General features: G+C 37.4%; 1 protein-coding gene across 9 annotated transcripts in view; it reads left to right on the top strand.

The window, feature by feature from the left end:
- Positions 1 to 24,598, top strand: part of FERMT2 (FERM domain containing kindlin 2) — a 168,626-nt gene that overhangs the window by 17,746 nt on the left and 126,282 nt on the right. The gene's annotated exons all lie outside the window — the stretch shown is intronic.

The following is a 24,598-nucleotide window of genomic DNA, read 5'->3' on the forward strand; positions in this document are numbered from 1 at the left end:
AGTCAAATCTGGCTGACACTGACACTGACACTGACACTAGCTGTTGCCACACCAGAAAAAGAAAAGAAATGCTTTATTGTTATCACTTTTAAAATCACTTATTGAATGCTTTGTATTATACATTCTTTTAAACAGTTGTGGTCCTTAATCTTTTGGGTGCTTATAATTTAAGGATAACAACACAGAGAATGGTAAAGACATACTTAATTTCATGTTTTATGTACTTGTTCTAATATATATTGATCTCTCTCTATATATATTATATATGTGTGTTTTTACACACACACATACATACATACATACATAAAAAACCCTAGAATTGTCCCCTGCTTGCCTAACCTTATTTATCCATATGAAAGCCTGTTAGAATTTCCCTTTGCCTTTCTTAAAAAAAAAAAATTAATTTGACTTTTATTTTGAGTTCCAAGTTTTCTTCTTTCCTCTTGCCACATCTTCACCCATTGAAAAGGCAACCATATGGGGCAGCTAGGACGCTCAGTGAATAGAGTACTGGCCCTGGAGTCAGGAGGACCTGAATTCAAATCCAGCCTCAGACATTTAACATAAAATTAGCCATGTGACCTTGGGCAAGTCACTTAACCCCAGCTGCCCCTCCGAAAAGCAAAAAAAAAAAAGGCAAGCATACCTCTGAAGTTATGTAAAACATTTCCATATTAGCCATGTTACAAAAAGGCAAGAAAAATAAAGTGAAAAAAAATGCCCTAATCTGCACTCAGAATTCAAAGTTCTCTGGAAGTAGATAACATTTTTCATCATGAGGCTTTTGGAATTGTCATGAATCATTGTACTGATCACAGAAACTGTGTCTTTCACAATTTTTTTTTTTTACAATGTTGCTGTTACTGTGAACAATGTTTTCCTGGTTCAACTCACTCCACTTTGCATCATTTTATATGTCAGGCCTGAAAACCTGTGGCCCATCAAAGGATTTTTCTTTACATTTTTTATCGGCTACCCAGAATCCTTTGGTGGGCCACAGGTTGTACAGGCCTGATGTAATTCTACCCAGGTTTTTCATCATTTCATCACTCTTATCATTACTTTTGCGGGGGTGGGGGGGTGGAAGGTGGTGTAAAGCCATGCATGAGCAGCTTTCCAGAGGATGGCTGCTGTGAACAGCTTTTCAAGGTTCTGATTACATGGTATAGTGAACACTCTATTCAATAATAATCAAAGCCAAAACATTCACAGAAATCAAGGTACAGCATTCACAACATTACAACTTATCACAGAAAATCAAAATACAGCATTCAAATAACTTATCACTAAGATGGCCATGGAGTTTTCACCACAGTGGTCACATAGTTTTCAACAAAGAACAATCATTTAGTAACTCAATCATTCAGTCATCCTTAAGAGACACATAATACAAAAGTCAAAGTACTCCATCCCTCAGTAGTACATTCATTTAGTCAATCACAGAGTCATTAATTCAATCACAAAGTACAGTCACAAATCAATTACAATTCCATCAGTCATTACTCAACAAAAAATTCAGCAGACAGGGCTTCCAACTGTCTGACCATTACATCCATAACTAGTTAGTCACCAGAGAGGGAAGCACCAACATCTGGGTTTTCAAAATTGGGGGGTGAAGGGGGGGAGGTGTGGACTCAATGGCTGCCCAGAGTCTCATCTGACCAAATTACATAACTCTTCCCAAAGTGAGTCCCAAAGAGAGTCCCAAAGCAAACCTCACATCAGGGTCAGTCACTTCTTAGTATTCATGGAGAGCTCTTTTCATCTTGACTCAGGGCAAGTTCTCAGATTCCCTGGATCCCCTTCCATGGTCCCAGATCCTACCTGGATTCACCAAACTGTCACCTAGGTTCAAAGACAACTCCCAGGTCCTTGTCCAGCTCTCCACACACTTCATGTTCCACTCTGAAGCTCACAGCATCCAGTCCACCTTAAATCCTTCACAGTCTCTGTTCCCAGGAGGTCAAGGCTTAACAAAGCCACAAATAGGTTCATGCAAAGTACCAGCATCACAGCCATGCTTCCTCAGTTTTTAGCAGCTCTGGCTGGTCCTTGGAAATCCTTAGCAGCTGCTGCTGGCCCTTGGATTCAGCAACTCCTCAGATGCTTCTCAGCAGCTCCAGCTGGCCCTCAGACTCAGCAGAAGTTTCAGCTGCTTCCCAGAATCAAAATCACTTCATCCAGATTCTCAAAATAAAAATCATTCTCTCCAGCCTGGGCCTCTCTTCCTCAGCCTCTAGAACCTGTCTCCAAGAAGATCTGAAATTCCAGCTAGGGCTTCTCCTTATATACCTATTAACTCCTCCCTGCTCTGCCCCTTCCTATTACATGAGGAACTTCTGTTAGGTCAGCAACTGTGGTTCATACCTTCTGTTTCTTTAACAGAGGCTTAATCAGTTACTAAGTGCTAAGTACCTGTTACCTTTGCCAATACAAAGGAATCTTAAAATTCAAATTATATTACCATTACAGGTGTTTGGGGCTAAGTGACTTGCTCAGGGTCACACAGCTAGAAAGTGTCTGAGGCTGGATTTGAACTTGGATCCTCCTGTCTCCAAGGCCATTGCTCTATCTACTGTGTCACCTAGCTGCACTCCTCCCATACCCCAATAATTTCTTATAGCACAGTAGAATTCCATCACAAACATATACTACAAGTTGTTCAGCCATTCACCATTTGATGGGAAACTCCGTGATTTCCAGTTTTTTGCCACCACAAAAAGAGCTGCTATAAAGATTTTTGCACAAATAGGTTGTTTTTGCTTTTCTTTGATTTCATTGGGATATAGACCTAGTTTTGTTATTGCTGGGTCAAAGGGTATGCACAGTTTTATAATCCTTTGAGCATAGTTCCATATTGTTCTCCAGAATGATTGGACCAGTTCATACCTCTACCAGCAGTGTATTAGTGTGCTGATTTTTCCAAATCCCCTCCACCACTTGTCATTTTCCTTTTCTGTCACGTTAGTCAATCTGACAGGTGTGAGGTTCCCTGTGATTTTCTCAGAATTTCCTGGCTCCTTACTAAGGAAGCAGGGAGAGGTGGGGGAGCATAAGGAAAAAAAAAATGAAAGCTAACCCTCATCAGGATTTCTTCAATCTCCTTTTCTGCCCATACTCTTGTCTATCTTCTTATCATACATACACTCCTTTTTACTCCAAAAACTCTAATCTTAGCTTCTTTGATAGAGTGCCTAGAATTGACTTCCTTTGATGGAAAAGGAAGATTGGAGGATTGCTATTTTTCCTCTGAAATATCGATGAATAATGTCACTACTCATTTTGTGTTAAAAAACAAAGTGTTTAGAGGCAGAGCCAAGGTGGTAAAGTAGAAGGAAACAGAACAGTGAGTTCTCCATACAGATCTAGAAAATGCACCAGACTAAATTCCTAATGGGGAAATCCAACACAAAGTCAATAGTGAGTCATTTTTCTAGCCCAAGTTAGTATAGGAAGACTAAGAGATTGGTGGACACTGGGGACAGTGGCTAGGAACAGCCCATGTGGAGTTCTCTAAACACAGGGAGAGACTGTATCCAAGGGCAAGAGGAGGTCCAGGACCCATACCAGGTCACCCCACCCCACCTTAACCCCCAGACACCTGGGGGGACAGTGTCTACTACCTGCTTCCAGGTCAGAGATCCAAGGCAAGCTGATGAAGAGACCTGTATAATAACATTCTTAAGTAGAGTGGCCTTGGGCAATGTACTGAGAAAGGAGGAAATTCAGAAACAAGCAACAGTGATGGTGTTATGAAGCCTGCAAAAGAAATAACCAGGACAGCAATCACAGGCCCAAGAGGAAACTGAAATTTTGTTACTCTCAACTAGCAGAGCTTCCCAGCTGACTGATGGTAGCTAAACCTAGTAGCATTTTACTGTTTCTAAGACCAAAACCTAGCTCAGGAAATAGAGTTGAGATCAAGGGGACAGCAATCAGACTTTACCCTGAGACAGACCAGTTTGGGAATACTGAAAACTTGCAGCTCCTCAGCCTGTTCTTGAGAGCCTGTACAACACAATACTCTAAGAAAGCAGCAGAACCAGCCCAGACCTTCATTCCAGAAGTACCCAGAACCTAACAGTAATGTTGAGTCTGAAGTCAGAAAGTAGACTGTAAGAATGAGCAAAGAACCCCACCATTAAAAAGCTATCATGGTGATAGAAATATTCAAGACGCAGACCCAGAAGTGAGTGATTCCAAAACATACAAACCTCAAAGAAAAACACAAGATAGGAACAAATTCAAATGAATTCTTTTTTTTTTTTTTTGTTAAAGCAATTGGGGTTAAGTAACTTGCTCAAGGTTACATGGCCAGGTGTTTCTGGGTGGGTGTTAAGTTCTGAGCCTGGATTCCTGCCCCCAAATGAATTCTTAAAAGACATGAATCAAAAGTTTAAAAATTGTAAAATGTTTTTGTCAATGATGAAATGAGAGTGCTAGAGGAAAAAACTAAAAAAGAACTTAAAGCTATGGAAGAAAGGGAATGAACAGTTTGATACAAGGGATACAAAACCTTGCCCTCTGAAAATTTGAATAGACCAAATGGAAGTCAATGACTTCATGAAACAACAAGAAATATTGAAAGTCAAAACACTGAAAAAATAGAAGAAAATGCAAAGTATAACAAAAACAATTGACTTAGAAAACAGATGAGGGAGAAAAACAGACTATGTGATCACCATGATTGTCTATTTATATTTCAAGAAATCTTTAAAAAGAAAAAACTGCAAGGGGCTCTTTTCCTCCACCATTTAATAGTGTTTTATTTTTTCACAATTACATTTAAGGCTAGTTTAAACATACATTCTTTTTCTAATGTTTAGTACTTTATTTTTAAAGACTTACAAATCGTTCCCTATAATAATGCATTTTAAAATTTTACCAGGAATCAAGATCAAGCTTCCTTCCTGTGGTTGATAGAACTGACTTTCTCTCCCTTTTAGAAAATCAGGGCAATGTTTGCCTTTTCTCCCCATCATTGACCTTATCCTTTCTATTATCCTTCTTTCAGTCCAATATAGCTAAAAGTAGCCCCTGTTCTCCTTACCACTGATTGCAAGCCTCATCTCATTTTGCCTCACTCATTTTGGTCTATAGAGCTCTTGATATTCTCATAGAACCATGCCAAATTTTTATATCTGTTTTCAGTGATCTGCTCTTGCATCTTCTGTACATTTTTTGCCTTAAAAAGAGAGGAGGGAACAAGCATTTATTATGTACCTACTATGCCCTAAGACCATGCAAATATAATCTCATTTGATCTGCATAACAAGCCTGGGAGGTAGATACTGTTATTTTCCCCATCTTATATATGAGGAAATTGAGGCAGACAAAGGTTAAGTGATTTGCCCAGGTTCACACACAGCTAGCAAATGTCTGAAGCTGAATTTGAACTAGATCTTCTTTATTCTAGACCCAGTGCTCTATTCAGCAGGCCCCATCTCCAGTTTGTCCTGGACTTTGATAACTGGAAGAGAGAGTACTGTGGACAACTTTGCACAATTCTGCCTCTTAAATCTAATTCACAAGCAAATCAAGACATCACCTGTGATATCACTGGAACTCTGAAAACAAAGGGCAAACAAAGCTACCTCTGGAGGAATTGAACAAATTCCCTGTACCTGTTCTCATTTCTTTAGATTATTCCCCCTTATTTTCTTCAGAAGACTCATTGATGTTTTTAGATTTCTAGAGCATATTCTATCCTGCATCAGTTTCTTTCTACAAATCCCGCAGTTGAGTAGGAAACCTGAGTCTTACAACTCCCAAATCCAGTACTTTTCCTGTTCTACTCTACTGCCCCTAGAGGAGGACATGATCCAACGAAAAACCTGAGCTAAACCTAGAAAAAAATTGCAATATGAATGGTTGATCCCTGGTACTCTCAGAGTTCTGTTTCTGCTCCCTTTTCCTCCCTTTCACCTACCATACTCCTAATGTTCTTCCCTCCTTTCCCCTGCTCTCAGGAGAGGTTCTTATAAACTTATTCATGTTGATGAGAGACAATGTTGCCTTTAGGTCAGGAAGATCTGAGTTCAAATCTCATTTCTTGCATATACTGTGCCAACATGCACAAGTAAATCACTGAACTTTTCAGTGCCTTACATGCTGAACTCCTAGACATTACAAGTTGTTGGGCAACTACCAATTTGAATTTTTCCTCGTCATCAGTTCCATATACTAAAGACATCACAGATGGTCGAAATCTTACTGAGAAAAATTTCATAAGTTACAATTATCATTTTCCCATGAAGGATTGTTAATAGTTCCACTTTGATAAGTTCCTTATGATTTCTTTTCCCCGTTTATCTTCTCATGCTTCTCTTGCTTCTTGTATCTGAATGTCACATTTTCTATTCAACTCTGGTTTTTTTAATCAAAAATGCTTGAAAGTCCTCTATTCCACTGAATGACCATATTTTCACCTGAAGCATGATACTCAGTTTTGCTGGGTAGGTGACTCTTGGTTTTAATCCCAGCTCCTTTGCCCTCCGGAATATCATATTCTAAGCCCTTCAATCTCTCAGTATAGAAGCTGCCAGATCCTGAGTTATCCTGATTGTGTTTCCTCAATATTCAAATTGTCTCTTCCTGGCTGCTTTTAATATTTTCTCCTTGATCTGGTTATTTCGGAACCTAGCTATAATATTCCTAGGAGTTTTCTTTTTGGGATCTTTTTCAGGAGGTGATCGGTGGATTCTTTCAAACTCTATTTTGCCCTCTGATTCTAAAACATCAGGGCAGTTTTCCTTGAGAATTTCTTGGAGGATGATTTCTAGGTTCTTTCTTTGATCATGGCTTTCAGGTAGTCCAATAATTTTTAAATTATCTCTCCATCTATTTTCCAGGTCAGTGGTTTTTCCAATGAGATATTTCACATTGCCTTCTATTCTTTCAATTGTTTGGATCTGTTTAACAGCATCTTGATTTCTCATAAAGTCATTAGCTTCCATTTGCTCCAATTTAATTCTGAAGGAATGATTCTCCTCAGTGAGCTTTTGAGATTCTTTTTCCATCTGGCAAATTCGGCTTTTTAAGGTATTCTTCTCCTCATTGCCTTTTTGAGCCTCTTTTGCCATTTGAGTTAGTCTATTTTTTTAAGGTGTTATTTTCCTCAGTCAGGCTGTTGACTCTCATTTTGTAATTTTCTTGCATCATTCTCATTTCTCTTCCCAATTTTTCCTCCACTTCTCTTATCTGCTTCTTAAGGTCTTCTATGTCCTGTAACCAGCTCATATTTTCCTTTGAAGCTTTTGGTGCAGGAGTTCTGACTTCACTGTCTTCCTCCTGTTCCATGCTTTGATCCTTTTTGTCCCCCAAATAGGAGTCTCATGTTGGATTCTTCTGTTTGCTTTGATTCCTTTGCCTGGTCATGTTGCCACTCAATTACTTGATTTTGGGGCTTTTTGCCACAGTAGGACTCTGCTGCCAGACAGAGGAGCTTCACACCAAATGCTAGGGTTTTCTCAGGTGCCGGAGGTATTAGATAGGTGCCCTCTCTGAAGCCTCCACACACTCTGGCAAGCTGGTCACACACCCTAGGACCTCAAACTTAGACCGCAATCCATATCCAAGCAGGTTAAAGCAAGAGCGATTACCCCTCAGACTGATCGCTTGGTCCCCCTACAGTCTGCAGGCCAGGAGCTGAAGCTGCCATGTGGCAGTGGCTGTGCCACAGCCCTCAGTGGCTTCTTGCACCAGGGGCAAAAGCTGATGCACTCCCAACTATTGGGTCCCAAAGTCCACATTGCACTGACCTCTCACTTTGTCCTTAGCATCTATGTGTTGATAATTCTGGATTGCCATAGCTGCTGGTAATCTGGAGTCCCTCCAGCCAGTGGTTGGTCAGGCCCGCCCTGGGGCTAAAACGTCAGTGTGGGGATGGGCTTAGCTCCCAGAACGCTGTGCTGGCTGATTCCTGCCTGCCTGCTGGACTGTCCTCAGCGGGAGGTTAGCTTCTCTCTGTCATTTTGTGGGTTCTGTAGCTCCAAAATTTGTTCAGAGTCCCCTTTTACATGGATTGGAGGTGGTGAGAGCTGGAGCCACATGGAGGTCCTGTTTCTACTCTCCCTTAAACCTTCATTTTTACAAGATTTTGAGTTCCAAATTTTTTTCCTTCCATTCCCTCTCCCCTCTCCAAGACAGCAGGCAATCTAAGACAGGTTATATATGTATAATCATGTTAAACGTATTTCTACATTAATCATGTTGTAAAAGAAGAATCAGAACAAAAGGGAAAAAAAAACCATGAGAAAGAAAAAACAACAAACAACAGAAAAGTGAAAATAGTATGCCTTAATCTGTGTTCAGACTGGATAGTTCTTTCTCGGGATATGGATAGCATTTTCTATCATGAGTCTTTGGGAATTTTCTTAGATCATTGTATTGCTGAGAAGAGCTAAGTCTGTCAAAGCTGGTCATTGCCCAGTGTTGATATTACTGTGTGCAATGTTCTGTGCAATGTTCTCGTGGACCTACTCACTTCACTCAGGCATCAGTTCCTGTAAGTCTTTCCAGGTTTTTCTGAAATCAGCATGCTCATCATTTCTTATAGCACAGTAGTATCTCATTACATTTATATACCACTACTTGTTCAGCTGTTCTTCAGTTAATGGACATCCCCTCAATTTCCAATTCTTAGCCACTACAAAAAGAGCTTCCTCAAATATTTTTGTACAAGTGGGTCCTTTCCTCTTTTTTATGATTTCTTTGGGATACAGACATAGTGGTGATATTACTGGATCAAATGGTATGCACAGTTTAATTTTTTTTTTGAGCATAGCTCCAAATTACTTTCCAGAATAGCTGGATCACAGCTCTGCCAACAATGCATTAAGATTCCAGTTTTCCCACATCTTTTCTAGCATTTATCATTTTCCTATTCCGTCACATTAGCTACTCTGATAGGTGTGAGATGGTATCTCAGAGATGTTTCAATTTACATTTCTCTAATCAGTAGTTATTTAGAGCATTTTTTTCATATGACAATGGATACCTTTAATTTCTTCGTCTGAAAACTGTTCATATCCTTTGACCATTTATCAGTTGGGGAATGACTTGTATTCTTATAAATTTGATTCAGTTTGAGAATATATATTTGAGAAAGGAAGCCTTTATCAGAAAAATTCTCTGTAAAAATTGTTTCCTAGCTTTCTGTTTTCTTCTAATTTTGATTGTATTGGTTATGTTTATGTAATGTTTTTTTAATGTAATCAAAATTATCCATTTTACATTTCATCACATTCTGTCTCTTTTTTAAGTCATAAATTCTTCCCTTTTCTATAGATCTGAAAGGTAAACTAATCCTAGCTCTCCTAATTTGCTTATGGTATCAACCTTTATATCTAAATTATGTACCCATTTTGACCTTATCTTGATATGTGGTGTGAGATATTGATCTATGCCTATTTTTTGCTGTATTATTTCATAGTTTCCACAGCAGTTTTAGTTAAGTGGTAAGTTCTTACCCAGAAGCTGGAATCTGAATGAAGATCAAACCTTATAATCCAAAAACAAAACAACAAAAAGAGAAATAGAATGCTTTGATCTTCATTCAAACTCCGTAGTTCTTTCTCTGGATGTGGATGGCATTTTCTATCATGAGTCTCTTGGAATTGTCTTAGATCATTGTATTGCTGAGAAGAGCTAAATCTCAAAGTTGGTCATCATACAGTGTTGCTGTTTACTGTGTACAAATGTTCTCCTGGTTATGTTCACTTCACTTGGCATCAGTTCCTGTATGTCTTTCCAGGTTTTTCTGAAGTCAGTCTGTTCTTCATTTCTTATAGCATAGTAGTATTCCATTACACTCATATACCACAACTTATTCAGCCATTCCCCATTTGATAGGCATCCCCTTAATTTCTAATTCTTCACCACTAAAAAAATAATTTTTAACCTACAAGTCCTTGTTTAATAGAAGATCATGACCCAGTTCTCTATTCATGTAAATACATGTAAGGGACTTGCAAAGGCATTTTGAAGCTTTACAACATTTACCCTTATTTGTTATTTTTATCCCTTGACTCTTCTTTATTGATTATTGCTTACGGTAAAAAACAAAAACCAAAACCTTGGAAAATCTTCAAAAAGGCTCACTCAGTTCTTTTCATATTAGTAGAAAGAATTTGAAATTTTTGTGCGGGAGAAGGGTGGCAGGTAGAAAAGAATGGGAGAAACGTAGAAACTTGATTGGAAGCAATACGTTGTTCCAGTGAAGCCAGTGAGGCATTCCTAGAAGCTGGAGAAAAATATCCAGAGCTTCAGAATACCTTCTTTTTCCCCAATATATTTTACTGTCCCAGGTTACTTGTATCTTAGAAATGGAACCAGAAGAGTTTCTACCTATCAGTTAGAATCTTAATACCTTGAAAAAGCAGGCTGCATCATTTTTGCCTCTCCATTCTCAGTACCTAGAGTCAGGTACATAGTAGAACTTCTGAGTGCTTATTAACTAATTTTATTGGAAATAGGAGGAAAAGGGGAGATGTTCCTGGCATACCAAGTTGGAACTTTAAATACATTTTTACATACAACTTTGTTGTGTGATGCTGTTGTGTGGTTCTGTAGTACTATAATACGTCAAGGATGTTAGGATATGCATGGGTTGGTTTTTTTTTTTAATAGCTCAGAGCCCAGTGTAAAGTTTTTCTGTGGAAAGCTACATTTTTAATTTTCAGGTGCGTTGGAAATGAAGGTTAGTTAGATATGTCTGTACAAAAAGAAGGTTGATGCCTTTAGAAATCTTGTAAGTGCATAGGTAACTTAAGATAAGGGCTTCATTTTATGTTTTGGGAAAATCATTACTATTTCAATTAGTCTTCAGGTACATACTTTGTTTTAATTCTTAATAGATTTAGAGCACAATTTTTCACATTTGAAATGTTACTAATGAAAAACCCCAAGAGATAGTATTTCTGGGTAACTAATAATCAATTTATTAATTAGCTAGCAATCAATAATGGCCAGTGGTTTCTCTCAGTAAACAGTGATAAATCCATAGAGAGTCTGAAAACCTTGAATATTTTTTTAAAATGGAATGCCCCTGACAAGTGATTGGTAGACATTTAATGAGGAAGTAGACTAGAACTCTTCAGCTAATCCTGCTAAGAACATAACTTGATCATTAGATTCAACTGCCTCCAGCAATTTGGACAGGAGAAGCTATCTTCATCCAGACCACTTTGGTTGCTTTCTTCCTTTATGGGTTGGGTCACCCCAAACTCTAATGGAGGGGTTCTTTTCTCTTTTTAATGGAAGACAGGGGCTGTTTTCCCCAGGGCAAGAACTCACCCAGAATTTCTTTTTATACTCTAAATAGAAGTTAGGTCTCCTAGTTGGGTGGGGTCCTGCCCGTTCCTTGAGAGCGAAGGCAATCATCAATTATGCTCTTGGAGGCTAACTTTTTAGAGGAGCTGGACTTTAAGTTAGGAAATAAAGGAGAAAAACCTGGATCTCAATTTAATAACTGCATTTTGATATAATAGTAAAATAACTTCTCTTAGGAGATCTCTTCCATATGGTCTGTGCTTTTTGTCTTAATTTTTAAAGTTGACAATTTCCAATATTCTCTTGAAGTGAGTTTTAAATTTTCCTAAATGAGGAAATGAAACTTTATAAGTGTGAGTTTATTGCATTAAACTTACAAATACCACAGCAATAATATTTTCTACCACATACAGGAAATTGATGCAATTGAGGTCTAATTGAATCACTACCTTCCCTTTTTAGGACTTAAGATTTGTTGGGCATAATTTGAAATTTGAATTAATCTGGGCTTATTATATACCAATATAAGTAATTGAGAGCAGTATATTATTATATTGTTTACATTTCTTTTTATTATTATGAACATAGGTATCAACTAACACAAACATTGAGCTATTCAAAGAACAGAAAAAGATTGTGAATTTCTGTTATGTGTAGCTTGTTTCCCCCCCCCCATATTATACTAATTTAATATGGTATTTCTAATACTATCCTTCTTGTCTGAGTCTCCTCGTGTACTATCTTCTACTTTTAAAAGATTTATTGATGTTTCCCTTTTCTTCCTATTTAAAATATCATTATCACTATCCTTTAGTCTCCTCTCCCACCCATCCTCCATAACCTCCTCAAAAAACTAGCAACAAATCCTCCCTTTTAATGAAAGTTGTGTAGTCATAAAAAACAAAGCCACACATTGTCCCTATTTGAAAATGTGTATTGCATTCTATACCTTTAGTGCATTACTTCTCTATTAAGAGGTGAGAAGTACTATTCATTATCAGTCTTCTGGAGTTTAATTGATCATTGATTGGTTGTATTATTGTAACATTGATCATCAAATTCTTTTACAGTTATTTTACTTTACACTGTTGTGATTGTATAATTTTTTGTACTTCATTCACTCTGAATTGGCTTGTGGGAAAGAGTTAGGAAGAGAACTAGGAGAGGGTGTCACAAAATCTAGAGAGAAGAGAATATCAAGGAGAAGAGGGTGACTGACAAAATGTCGAAGGTGGCAGAAAGGTCAAGAAGGAGGAGAACTGAGAAAAAGCCATTAGATATGGCCATTAAAATTTCATTAGCAACTTTGGAGAGAATAGTTTTAGTAATTTCCTTTTTTCTTTCTCTGTTTATGTTGTGCTCTTTTATATCCAAGTCATGTATTCATTTGGAACTTATCTTGGTATGAATATAAGATGCTGGTCTATAACTGATTTCTCCCAAATTGTGTTCCATTTTCTCTGGCAGCACTCCCCACTCTCCCCATAGAGAGTCGTTATTACTGTCCTTGGGATTTTTGTACCCTGAGCTACTATGTTCATTTGCTTCTTTATATTGCATCCATAATCTATACCACTCATCAACTTTTTTTTTTTTTAACCAGTGCCAAATATTTTTGAGTTTATTGCTTTAAGGTAGAGTTGGAGATAGGTATTTCTAGCCCTTCTCTTTCTTCCCTCTTCTCCCTACCCCCTAGTATTTCCCTTGAGATTCTTGACCCCTTGTTCTTCAGATAAATTTATTAGTTTCTTTGAAAAACATGGTTTTATTTACCAATTCAATTTTTTTGTTTCTGTTTTTAATTTTGTTGATTTTTTTTAGAACTTAAAATTTTACTTTTGTCTTTTGTTGTGATCTTTTTATTTTGACTTTTTTAGTTGTGTGCTCAATTCATTGATCTATTCCTTTTCCCTTTTTAAAATGATAGTTTTTTTCATAAGGATTTCTTTGGCTTCATCCTTTACATCCTAATTTTTCTAGCCTCCTCATTATAGAAAAGAAAAGGAGAGGAGAAAAAGAAGAAATTTTATTAATACTAGTATAATGTAATTTAAGTGGTTTATTCCTAGTCCTCTGCCCTTTCTTCCTCTCTTTGTCAAACCCAGACACCAGTCTTTGGTTTTTAAATTTTCTTTCTTTAAAAAAAGCAAAAGAAAAACTCTGTGATCACTTTTTTGAAGCTGAAGCTTGTTTTTCTTGTGACTGTTTCTTCATAAATACAATTCTTCTTCCATAAGAGATATAGTTTTGGGTTGCCTTCTGGTTCTAATAGATCTGAGTGTTGGGTTGGGGTTTTTTTTTGGTGATTTCTTGAAATAGGGTGTCCAGGTTTTTTGTTTGGTCATGGTTTTCACAGAGTCTGATTTTTATTATATTTCTCCTAGTCCTGTTTTTTAGTAAATACTTTACATTTTTCATAGTAGATACTTCACATCTTCTACTTTTTCACTCTTTTCACTTTGTTCTAATTACCTTGTTCTAACAATTTCTTATCTCATGGAGTCATTGAATTGTCATTGCTCTCTCTTTTTAGAGAGTCTAATATATTTGGGTAAGGTTTTCTACCTTTTCTTCTAAGGTATGTATTTCCATGAATTTTTTCCTCTTGAACTCTAATTTCATTTATAATTTCTTTACCTCTTGCTTGATTTTCAGCCACTCTGTAGTTCTTGTGAATGAGCTTTTGTTTTTTTCTCTGAGGCTGTGTTTGTAGTTGTGGAATTACATTTCTGGATTTATCTCTTAGGGTTCTATTGTCCCATAGAATTTCCTTATTGTATTTGGCTTTACTCATATTTTCAGCCTTAGTTCTTGTTTCATATTTTCTGATCCACCCAGACCTTTCTGGCATACCTGTAAGGTAGGCCTTGTTTGGTCCTGTTCCTTCTGTAATCTGGACACCATTGCTTGTCCATAAGTGGTAGGTGGTATCAGTCCCCATGCCCTGTCTTTGTCTGTCTTTTGTGTTTTACTGCATGTTCTGGCCCCAGTGAGACTTTTTTCCCTTGCATTATCCCCAACTTAGACTTATTTCTGTTCTCTTTTATATCCTTGACAGACCCCAGTGTTAGGTTTAAAGTCAGTCTCATCTCAGGAGCTCTGTACTGGCATCCAGAAGCAGAGCTGGTGCTGTGGCATGCAGTGCTCTGAAGGATCATCCAAAGATACTCCCTTTTCAGTGAGTGTATCATTCTGTTCTTTCTGTCTTCTCACTTCTCATTGGCCAATGCCTTCTGGCTTCAGGTCCTTGATGATTGGAACTTCCACTGGCTCAAATCCCTCTGTTTAGAAGGCTGGTTGGGGGTGGCTAGGTGGCGCAGTGAATAGAGCACTGACCCTGGAGTCAGGAGGACCTGAGTTAAAATCTGACCTCAGACACTTAACACAAAAACTAGCCGTGTGACCTTGGGCAAGTCACTTAGCCCCAATTGCTCTCCCTTCCCCCCTCCAAAAAAACAAAAACAAAAACAAATAAAAAAGCTTTTGGGGCGGCCAGGTGGCTCAGTGAGTAAGAGCACTGGCTCCAGTGTTGGGATGACCTGGGGATCAAATCCGGGCTCAGATACTTAGCACCACACCCAGAAATAACTGGCCGTGTAACCTTGAGCAAGTTACTGCACCCCGATTGCTTAAAAAAAAAAAGAAAGGCTGGTTGGGTTCAAATCTGCTTTTTGTAGCTTGAGCTGACGTCTATGTTGGGATCCTATTCCAACTCTCCTCCCTCCTTTGTCTTTCTCTCCACCCTAGTAGGCTACTGGTTTTGTGCAGTTTTCATCTATATGGAGTAAGTTACCCATTTCTTTTCTTTTGCACTGATCTTTTTGAGGTCATACTAAAAAATATACTGGGGTTTATGTTGGAGATCTGGTCTTTTGTAAACCTTTCATGTTGCTGTCTTAACCAGAAGTTCTAGCAGCATACTGTTGTGCTCATCAGCATTATAGAAACTGGTATGTATTCATTTGTACATTTTTTCTCTTGATAAATAAGTTTTAGTATTCCTGTAATGTAGGACAACTACATTACTACTACTGTAATGTAGTGCCTTCAGAGCACTGCGTGCCACAGCACCAGCTCTGCTTCTGGATGCCAGTCCATTTATTATTGGACCAAACTGCTTCTTATATTTATACTAGTGGCAGAGGATAACATTTTGTTTCTAATGGTAAGATGAATGAATAAAAAAACCTCTATTACATATTTGACATGGGAAGACAGATAGGAAAGTGAGACCGTCCTTACCCTCTAGGATCTTAAAATCTAATGGAGGGAAATAATAGAAGGGAGTGTTGGCCTAGGGAAGAGAGTTTTGGTGTGGAGAGTCACAGAGATCGAGTGGTAGTTAGGATGGTTAGTCCATTATTGCCCCATTTTCTGTAAGAAGCCATTCTTTGTCTTTCCTGTTCTCTACTCTTTCTCTTTTCTCTCCTCAGTCTCCCATTTAATGACTTATTTCTGAGATTACTTTCTGTCTGCTTTACAGATATCATGTGTGTATATTTGTATGTACGTATGTACATGTAGTTTTCATGTTGTCCCCTTCGTTAGAATGTGAGCTTTTTGACACATTTAAGTGCTCAATAAATTTTAGTTGATTGATTGACTCTGTCATTGTCAGAAGAAAATGAGGAAAGCCTTCATTACACTAGATAGACCACCTGTGGTGAATTTATGGTCAACAGGGATAGTAGTTGGAGAAGATGGACAGATGTGGTTGGGTTACTGCCTGTATTGTTTGAAGGAACTTCCAGATAAATGAGATTACAGATTCATTTGAATCTCCAGGTATCTCAAACATTATATGTCTAAAACTACTTTTTATCTTTCATCTAGTAGCTAGGACTTGAGTTCAAATTTGGGCTCAGACACTTGCTAGCTGTGTGACCCTGGGTAAATCACTTAAACATGTTTACTTCAGTTCCTTTATCTTTCATCCACAAACTAATCCCTCTTTGCAACTTCTTTTTTTGTATCCCTTTTTTTCATCCCTTTAGAACCTTATCATCTCTCAGCTGAACTGTTGCAGTAACCTTCCAATAGATCTCCCTGCTTTAAAAGTCTCTGCCTACTCCAGTCCATCCTCTACACAAGGTGATTTTCCTAAAGCATAGCACTGATTATGTTACTCTACTAATTAATAAAATGGTATCACCTCTAGCTGTAGCCTTGTTATACTTTATTCTCCATGAATACTCCATGATCTAGTCAAACAGGCCTTCTTGCTGTTCTTCATAAATGGTGCTTTATTTCCTACTGTTTATGCCTTGCAATATCTGTCTCTCATACCTGGAATGCACTTGTTCTTTACCTCTGTTACTTAAAATCCCTAATTTCCTTCGATCCTCAGCATAAGTGCTGCCTTTTTTTTTTTAAAGCAGTCGGGGTTAAGTAACTTGCTCAAGGTTACACAGCCAGTTATTATTATTTTTGTGTGGGTGCTGTGTTGAGTATTGGAGGCTGGAACCGATTCCAGGTCTCCCGACACTGGGGCTGGAGCTCTTACTCACTGTGCCACCTGGCCGCCCTTAACAAGTGCTGCCTTTCACATTAGTACTTTCTTAATCTTAACAGATGCTAATTCCTTCCCCTCAAATTCTCCTATTTTATTTTTTAAAAGGTACTTTTTTTTTTTGCTTTTTTGGAGGGGGAAAGTAGGGCAGTTGGGGTTAAGTGACTTGCCCAAGGTCACACAGCTAGTTTTGTGTTAAGTGTTTGAGGCCTGATTTGAACTCAGGTCCTCCTGACTTCAGGGCGGGTGCTCTATTCACTGTACCACCTAGCTGCCCTGTCTCCTATTTTATATATACCTTATATTTACATGTTATCTCTTTTAGCTAGACTGTAAGTCACTCAAGATCAGAAACTGTTTAATTTTTGACTTTGTATCCATAGGGTTTAGCATAGCATATGATACAGAGCAGACATTTAATAAATGTTTGAGTGATTCATAGGTGTTCATTGATTTAACACGTTTATTGGGTACCTAAGGTGCTAAGATGTCAGAGATGAATACCTTTAAGTAACTTTGAATAAAGTAGGGGAGGTAAGATAAGTAAAGAGATAAAATAGATAGACCACAAAATATGTTCTCTAAAGAGACATAAATAAGGGTTCAGGAGGTGGATGAATTGCATTTGATTGTGAATATCAAAGAAGGCTTCATGGAGGATAACATTTGAGTTGGGGTTTAAAGGACTTAGATAGAAATGGCTCTGTTGGAAAGGTATTCCAGGAAAAGGGAACAATATAAATAAAGTATTGGCAGAGGGAGAAAGGGGCATTTGGGGAATAATAGATGGTCAAGTTTGGCAGAAGTGTAGTGTGCTTTCAAATATTAGGGGGAAATGAAACTGAAAAAATTGGTAGGGTTATTTTGGCTTTAAATGCAGTCAAAAAATTTAACCAATTCAGTAGTCATTGGAGAACTGTATTATTTTTGAGCAGGTAAGTAACATCAGAATAAGGGGAGTTTAATTTAGAGTAGAAGTGATAGAGTGAATATGGTCATTATCTTCAGATATTTATATTTCTGTAACATGAAAGAAATTACTTACTTTGCTTGATTCCAGAGGGCAGAAAATGGATAAATGTTATAGGAGGTAGATTTTGGTTCCATGCAAAGAGAAAATTGGGAAATGGCCCTTATTTTTATAAATTTGACAGTTATCTGTGTGATGAGATCTTTATCAGAGAAACTTGTTTCAATTTTTTTTCAGTTACTATTGCTGACTTTATTTTCCTGCATCCCATTGCCATCTTCCTTTGCCTTGTTTTTTCTATTCTCTCCTTCACCCTGTCCCTCCTCAAAAGTGTTTTGCTTCTGACTACCCCCTCCCCCAATATGTTCTCCTTTCTATATCACCACCCCCTTCTACTGTCCTGTAGCATAAGATAGATTTCTATACTCAATTGAAATTGTATATTATTCCCTCTTTGAGCCAGTTCTGATGAGAGTATTTTACTCTCTCTTCCATCTTCCCTTCCACTGTAAAAACTCTTTCTTGTCTCTTATGTGAGATAATTTACTCCATTCTACCTCTCCCTTTCTCTTTCTCCCAGCCACTTAGCTGCTATTTGCTTCTGTACTTTTTCATTGCTTAGTATATTACTTAGGGCCTAGGATCACAACTTGGGGGCTGTCCCTCCACCCTAGATGCAGATCCTCCCTCCTTTTCTGCTAAATCTGATTACTATCTGGGGTGTTAATGACAGTTCTTCTAATTAGAGGCTACCACACAAAATCAGACCCCTTTGGATCTGGAACCTCTTCTTCTGGCCCACCGAACAGCTACAGGGAGGCCCTTGTTCAGTCCTTGTTATTTAATGTTCCCCATGCTGTGCTTACATCTAGAAACCCTATTTTTTAAACCTACCTCTCTGTGCTGAGTTAGGCAGGAAATGACTCAAGTTAATTTTTTCTTGGATTTTCTGCTCTGGATTCAGTCTGGTATGTTTTTAGGCCCTTGTTGAGCTGTTAAGGGGTGAGTTGGATTATATTGCTTCTTCTTGCTTTTTTATCTTGACAAGTCTTTTTGAATGCAGTTCCTTTTTCTTTCCCAACTAGGTTTTGTTTTTAGCACAATCTAGTAAGAGATTTTATCAAGAGACTTTTCAGCATTTCTTATATAATCATGTGGCTTTTATTACTTATGATATTAGTATAATTTATTGTATTTATAGTCTTGCCCTGTCTTGAACCAGCCCTACATTCCAAACTCAGTCATTGTATATAATATTTTAATGTATTGTAGCCTGCTTGCTAATATTTTACGTAAAATTTCTATTTCAGTGTTTATCAAGTACATTGATCAGAAGTTTCCTTCCTCCGCTTTTTCTCAGATATAGGTGTCAGGATCACATTTGTTTCATAGAAGGAGATTGGAAAGATGTCTTCTTGTTATAGTAAACCGTTTATGTAGTATTGGAAATAATTGTTTTTTGAATGTTTGATAAAGCTATCTGATCTTGTGGTTTTCCTTTGGGAGTTCATTTATAGCCTGTTCAGGTTTTTTTTTTCTTCTTCTGAGACTGGGTTACTTAAATTCTCTTTTTTATTCTGTTAATCTGGGCATTTTATAATTTTAAGTATTCATAAATTTTCATCTAAGTTTTCACTTTTGTTAAGCATATAATAGGGCAAAATAATTTCCTTTATTTCCTATTTAATTGTTTGAATTTTTAATTTTGGATACTAACCATCAGGTTAGCTAACGTTTTATTCTGTTGTCTCTTCTTCCCTTCAGAAAATCAGCTCCTAGTTTAATTGTTCAATTCAGCTGTCCTTTTGCAATGAATATGTATTAATTCCTTTAATTTTTATAATTTCTACTTTGTTAGTTGGAGGTTTTTTGATTTATTCAGTTCTTTTAATTGTATGTTGAATTTATTGATTTGTTCTTTTTTCTTTTTAGAGATATATTTCCCATGTTTGCTTTACCTACATGTTGTTTCATGTTTGCCATTTTTTTGGATGAAATTTTCTGTTGTCTATAATTTTTTTTTTACTTAGCAGTTCTTTATTATGATGTGATTTAGTTTTCATTTGGTTTTTAATTCTTTTTTTTTTTTTGGCCTTTTTGGAGGGCAGTTGGGGTTAAGTAACTTGCCCAAGGTTACATGACTAGTTTTTTTTTGTGTGTGTGGGTGTTAAGTGTCTGAGGCCGGAACCAAACTCAGGTCCTCCTGACTCCAGGGCCGGTACACCACCTAGCTGCCCGGCTTTTAATTCTTATTTAAGGGCCTTTGATTGAGTATGCTTTTTATTGTATTGTGATCATAAAAGATGTTTACTGTTTCTACTTTTTAACTCTTTTTCTTTTGGTGAGGTCTTTTATGCCTTAATAAATGGTCTGTTTTTGTACAGTTGAGAATTACATCGGTAATCATTAGTGAATCTTTCTGATTGTTTTACAGTTGTATTCAGTTTCTTAATTTCATTTGTCTTTTGGTTAGATTTGTCTATGACTGAAAGCAGTAGTTATGGTTCTCCATTGTTTTAGATTTGCTATCTATTTTTCCCTGAAATTCAACTAACTTTTGCTTTAACTATTAAGATGCTATAATATTTGGTTCTTATGTAGTAAATATTGAGTAATCTTTATGTTGTCAAATGTATTTTCCCACCTATCTTTTTTTAAAAATCATGTCTATGTATACTTTAGCCTTATTTAAAATTATAATTGCCGCCTCCCCCCCTTTTAAAAAGTTCAGCTGAAGATGCATAATAGATTTTGCTCCAGTCCCTCACGAGGTTAATACCATGTGAATCTTTGTGTTTCTTGTAAAAACAAGCTTTTGAGGGTTTCCCAATCCATTCTATTGTTGTCTTCTGTGTTTTGGGTGAGTTTATCCTACTCATATTCAGAGTTTTGATTGTTAAACATGTATTTTCCTCTATCTTGTTCTAGTTTTCTTTCTTCCCCCTGTCTTTGCTCCTTTTTCCCTCATTACAAATTGTTGTTATTGTTCAGTCTTTTCATTCACATCTGACTTCATGACCCCATTTGAGGTTTTCTTGGCAAAGAAAGTGAATTGGTTTGCCATTTCCTTCAACAGTTCATTTTACAAATGACAAAACTGAGGCAAACAGGGTTAAATGACTTGCCCAGGGTTGCACAATTAGTAAGTATCTGAATCTGGATTTGAACTTGGGTCTTTCTGACTCCAGACTCCACTGTGCTGCCTAGCAACATTATGAAAAATGTTGTTTAGTTATTTCAGTAGTATTTAGTTCTCTGTGACCTCATTTGGGGTTTTCTTGGCAAAGGTACTGGAATGGTTTGCCATTTCCTTCTCCAGCTCATTTTACAGATTTGGAAACTAAGGCAAAGAGCATTAAGTGACTTGCCCAGAGTCATACTGCTAGTAAGTGTCTGAGGACACATTTGAACTCAAGAGGATTTATTTTCCTCACTCCAGATCTGACACTCTTTCCACTGTGTCACCTACTTGTCCCTACTTTACAAATTAGACAATAGTAAAAGAGAGGGAGTTTTTGTGACTCTTGTGCTATATAAAAGAAATGGTGTGTTTCCTCTCTTACATCAACTCTTCCTTTGTACCTGATTTCAGGTTTTTACTTTTTCTTCTTTTCATTTCTCTTTTCAAGCTTGTTTTCTTTATAACTATACCCTTCCTATCCCATTCTTTCTCTTAGACCCCTCTTTCTTCTTATAGTTGTCCCCTTCTATTTCTTCTTTGAGTTGAATGTATTTCTATACCAAAATGAGGGGGTGTGTATGGAAGTGGGGGTGTGCATGTAGGCACGCATGCAGTTGTTTTCAATATTCCTTTATGCCATTTAGATTTTAAAAAGTGAAGTTCATAGGATTCACCAGAATTCCCATCCCCACCCTTTCCTCTATGTTTAAATATTCTTCATTTTATTATGTGATGTGATTTTCCTCCCTATAGTGCCAATGCAATATTTACAGTGCCCATGATCATGATAAAGACCATGACTGTAAGTATTGCATGATGTTCGATCACTCAAATTCTCCAGCTAGAGGATAGAACTGAAGCATTTCTTTAGACACCAGAAAACCAAATCCCAAAACCAGTAAGCCAGTTCCATCATAGTACCAAAGATATTAAGAAGCCATAGTAATGCTGAGAGCCACAGCATCCTTCAGCCTTCCCACAAACCAATACAAGATCAATATTTACTCACAGACCTCTCTATCTCCTTGCCTGAGCTACTCTCTCCCCATCATCTGGCTAGCTCTAACTACCAGCTTCCTGTGGGCTTTCCTCCACCCTTTAGCAAATTCCCTCCATCACAGGCTCCATGTGATTACATTCAGCCTATTAGGGGGCAGAATTTATTTTCAAAGCAGGGGAGGTCTTCAAACTCCCCCCTAGGTCTATTAAGGGACAGGGAAGATCTTCAAATTTCCATTCCCATTCCATTCCCCTACCTCTTTTCTTTCCCAGTATAGTCCCCTTCCCTACCATATTTGTCTTTTTGTAAGACCATCACAAATAGAACAAAACCACCCACAGGCCCTTAATCATTTTTACCTTTATGTCTTAAAGATATTAGCATTCTCAAGACACATTTATTTCCTATAATTTGTTCCTACATGGGTCTCTTCCAATTAAAAAATATGTATGCCTTTCCATCTTCCTCTTGGCACCAGTATTTTCACTTACAAATGCCTATTCAGTTCTTGCCTTTTCATCAGGAATGCTAGGAAGCCTTTCATTCCTTCTGTCATTGGCCCCTCCCCCCCACTTATGCCCTTTGCTGTAAGCCTTTATCTCTTTTGTCTTTTTATTATCATTCTGAGCTCTCCTTTTCAGTGGCAGCTGTCTGTCTGCTAATCTTCTTAGTACATGAATTATTTATTTTTTGATTGCTTATAGTATATATTTTTTTTGAGTTGAAAGCTCTGAATTTTGGCTATGAGGTTCCTGAGAATTTTCATTCTGGAGTTTCTTTCAGGAAGTAATCAGTGGATTCTTTGTAATTTTACTTTGTTGTAAGAATTCTGAGTAGTTTTAATTTATAATTTCTTTGATTATTTTATCTACACTTTTTCGGTTATGATTTTAAAATAGTTTGACAGTTCTGTACTTGACTGGTTTTCTAGGACAACTGTTGATATTATTTCCTACGTCTTCTTATTTTTGAGGGGGTTGGTCTTTCCTCACCCCCCAGTCTTTTGAGGCCTATTTTAATTTTCAGGTCATTTAGTTTTTCACCATCTATTGAAAGGCATTTGTTCTCTTTGCTATTGCATTTTGTATTTCTTGCTTCATTTCTTCCAGATACCCTTATCCTTGTGGCCAGGACTTTTTTTATCCTCTTGAGCTTTACTTGGAGTTGTTGTGGGTCACTGTCTTCCTTGGGTTTTACCCCCTAGGTTTCAGTTTCTCCTCTGTCAACTAACACTATATATCTTTCCTTAGTCTACTAAAATTCTTAATTTTATGTGTTAACAGGATATTTGGTCAGAATTTTATCTTTGGGATAAAAGTTATTGAAAGAGTTGTTAAAGCATGTTTTTTTTAATAAATATTTAAATTTAAAATGTAATCTTTTATAAACAGTTAAATATTTTAAATAATAAATATTTAAATATTTTAAAAATAAATATTTGAAAGGATTAAGTTGTATCAAGTTTCTGAGTTGATTTTATAAAAAATGATGAAACAGCTAATTTTTGAAGAGGTTAATAAAAATGCATAAGATATTAGTTAGGTATGTCGGTCATTTAAAATAACTACCTTATCTGGTATTCTTTTAGAGTGGTTTCTAGTTAAAATTCCTCTAATGAAAGTTCTAGCTTGTATCTAGGCATATGGAAAACAGCAGGAAGGTAATGTAGAAAATCCTTTAGCTTAGTTTATACAGATTCTACCTTAGAATTCAGTGAAATTCTCCCAAAGTGGTCTGATCAAAGGTGAAATCTGTTTACTATTCTCCTAATCTGAGCTCTGCAAGTTCCTGACTGGATATGGGGCTAAGCAAGAGTAGACTGCTGCTAGCCTCACCCCCTCTCAGTGAGTTGTAAAGATGTTTTGGTTCAGAGCCATAGGATTATAGGTTCCATTTTAGTCTATGATTCCAGCTCTGCCCTGTGGCCTGGGCTCTAGAGGCTGGAAATTAGACTCTGCTCAATACCTGACATCTGAGCTGTACTGCTGCTGCTGACTTCTGAATTTCCTCCCCTTTTTGGAACACCACCCACACACATAGATCCTCTTCTCAGTCTGCCTGGATAGTAGGTGACAAAACTGCCAGTTTACAGTGCCCTGGTATGAGTCTGGACGTCCTCTTACTGTGCTACACACCTTCTCCTTGAGCACTTGAATGTTCTGAACACAGCATACTCCTGTCCACAGTGTCCACATACCTTCCTGTCTGTTTCCCTATGCCAAACCATGATGAACAAATGACTTATTATGACTTTTTTGAATTTTCCCATTAGTGTTCAGTCTGGTGCATTCTCTAGATTTGTTCTGATGAGGGTTATGAAGGAGTTCTCCATATTGCTTCCTACCACTCCATCGATTTAACTCTGCCTTTCACTAGAGAATAATCCAAGAAAAACAAGAAGACTATGAAAGTCAGTCAATTAGAAAAAGAGATACATAATCTTTTTTTTTAATTAAAAAACATTTTTTTAAAGCAATTGGGGTTAAGTAACTTGCTCAAGGTTACACAGCCAGTTGTTTCTGGGTGTGGTGCTAAGTATCTGAGCCCGGATTCTATCCCCCAGGTCATCCCAACACTGGGGCCAGTGCTCTTACTTGCTGAGCCACCTGGCCTCCCCTAAGCAATTGGGGTTAAGTAACTTGCTCAATGTAACATGGCCAGGTGTTT

This window comes from Petaurus breviceps, unplaced genomic scaffold (genome assembly GCF_028583685.1).
Source record: "Petaurus breviceps papuanus isolate PSGF00001 unplaced genomic scaffold, PetGlider_PUasm1.0 164, whole genome shotgun sequence".
NCBI lineage: Eukaryota > Metazoa > Chordata > Mammalia > Diprotodontia > Petauridae > Petaurus > Petaurus breviceps.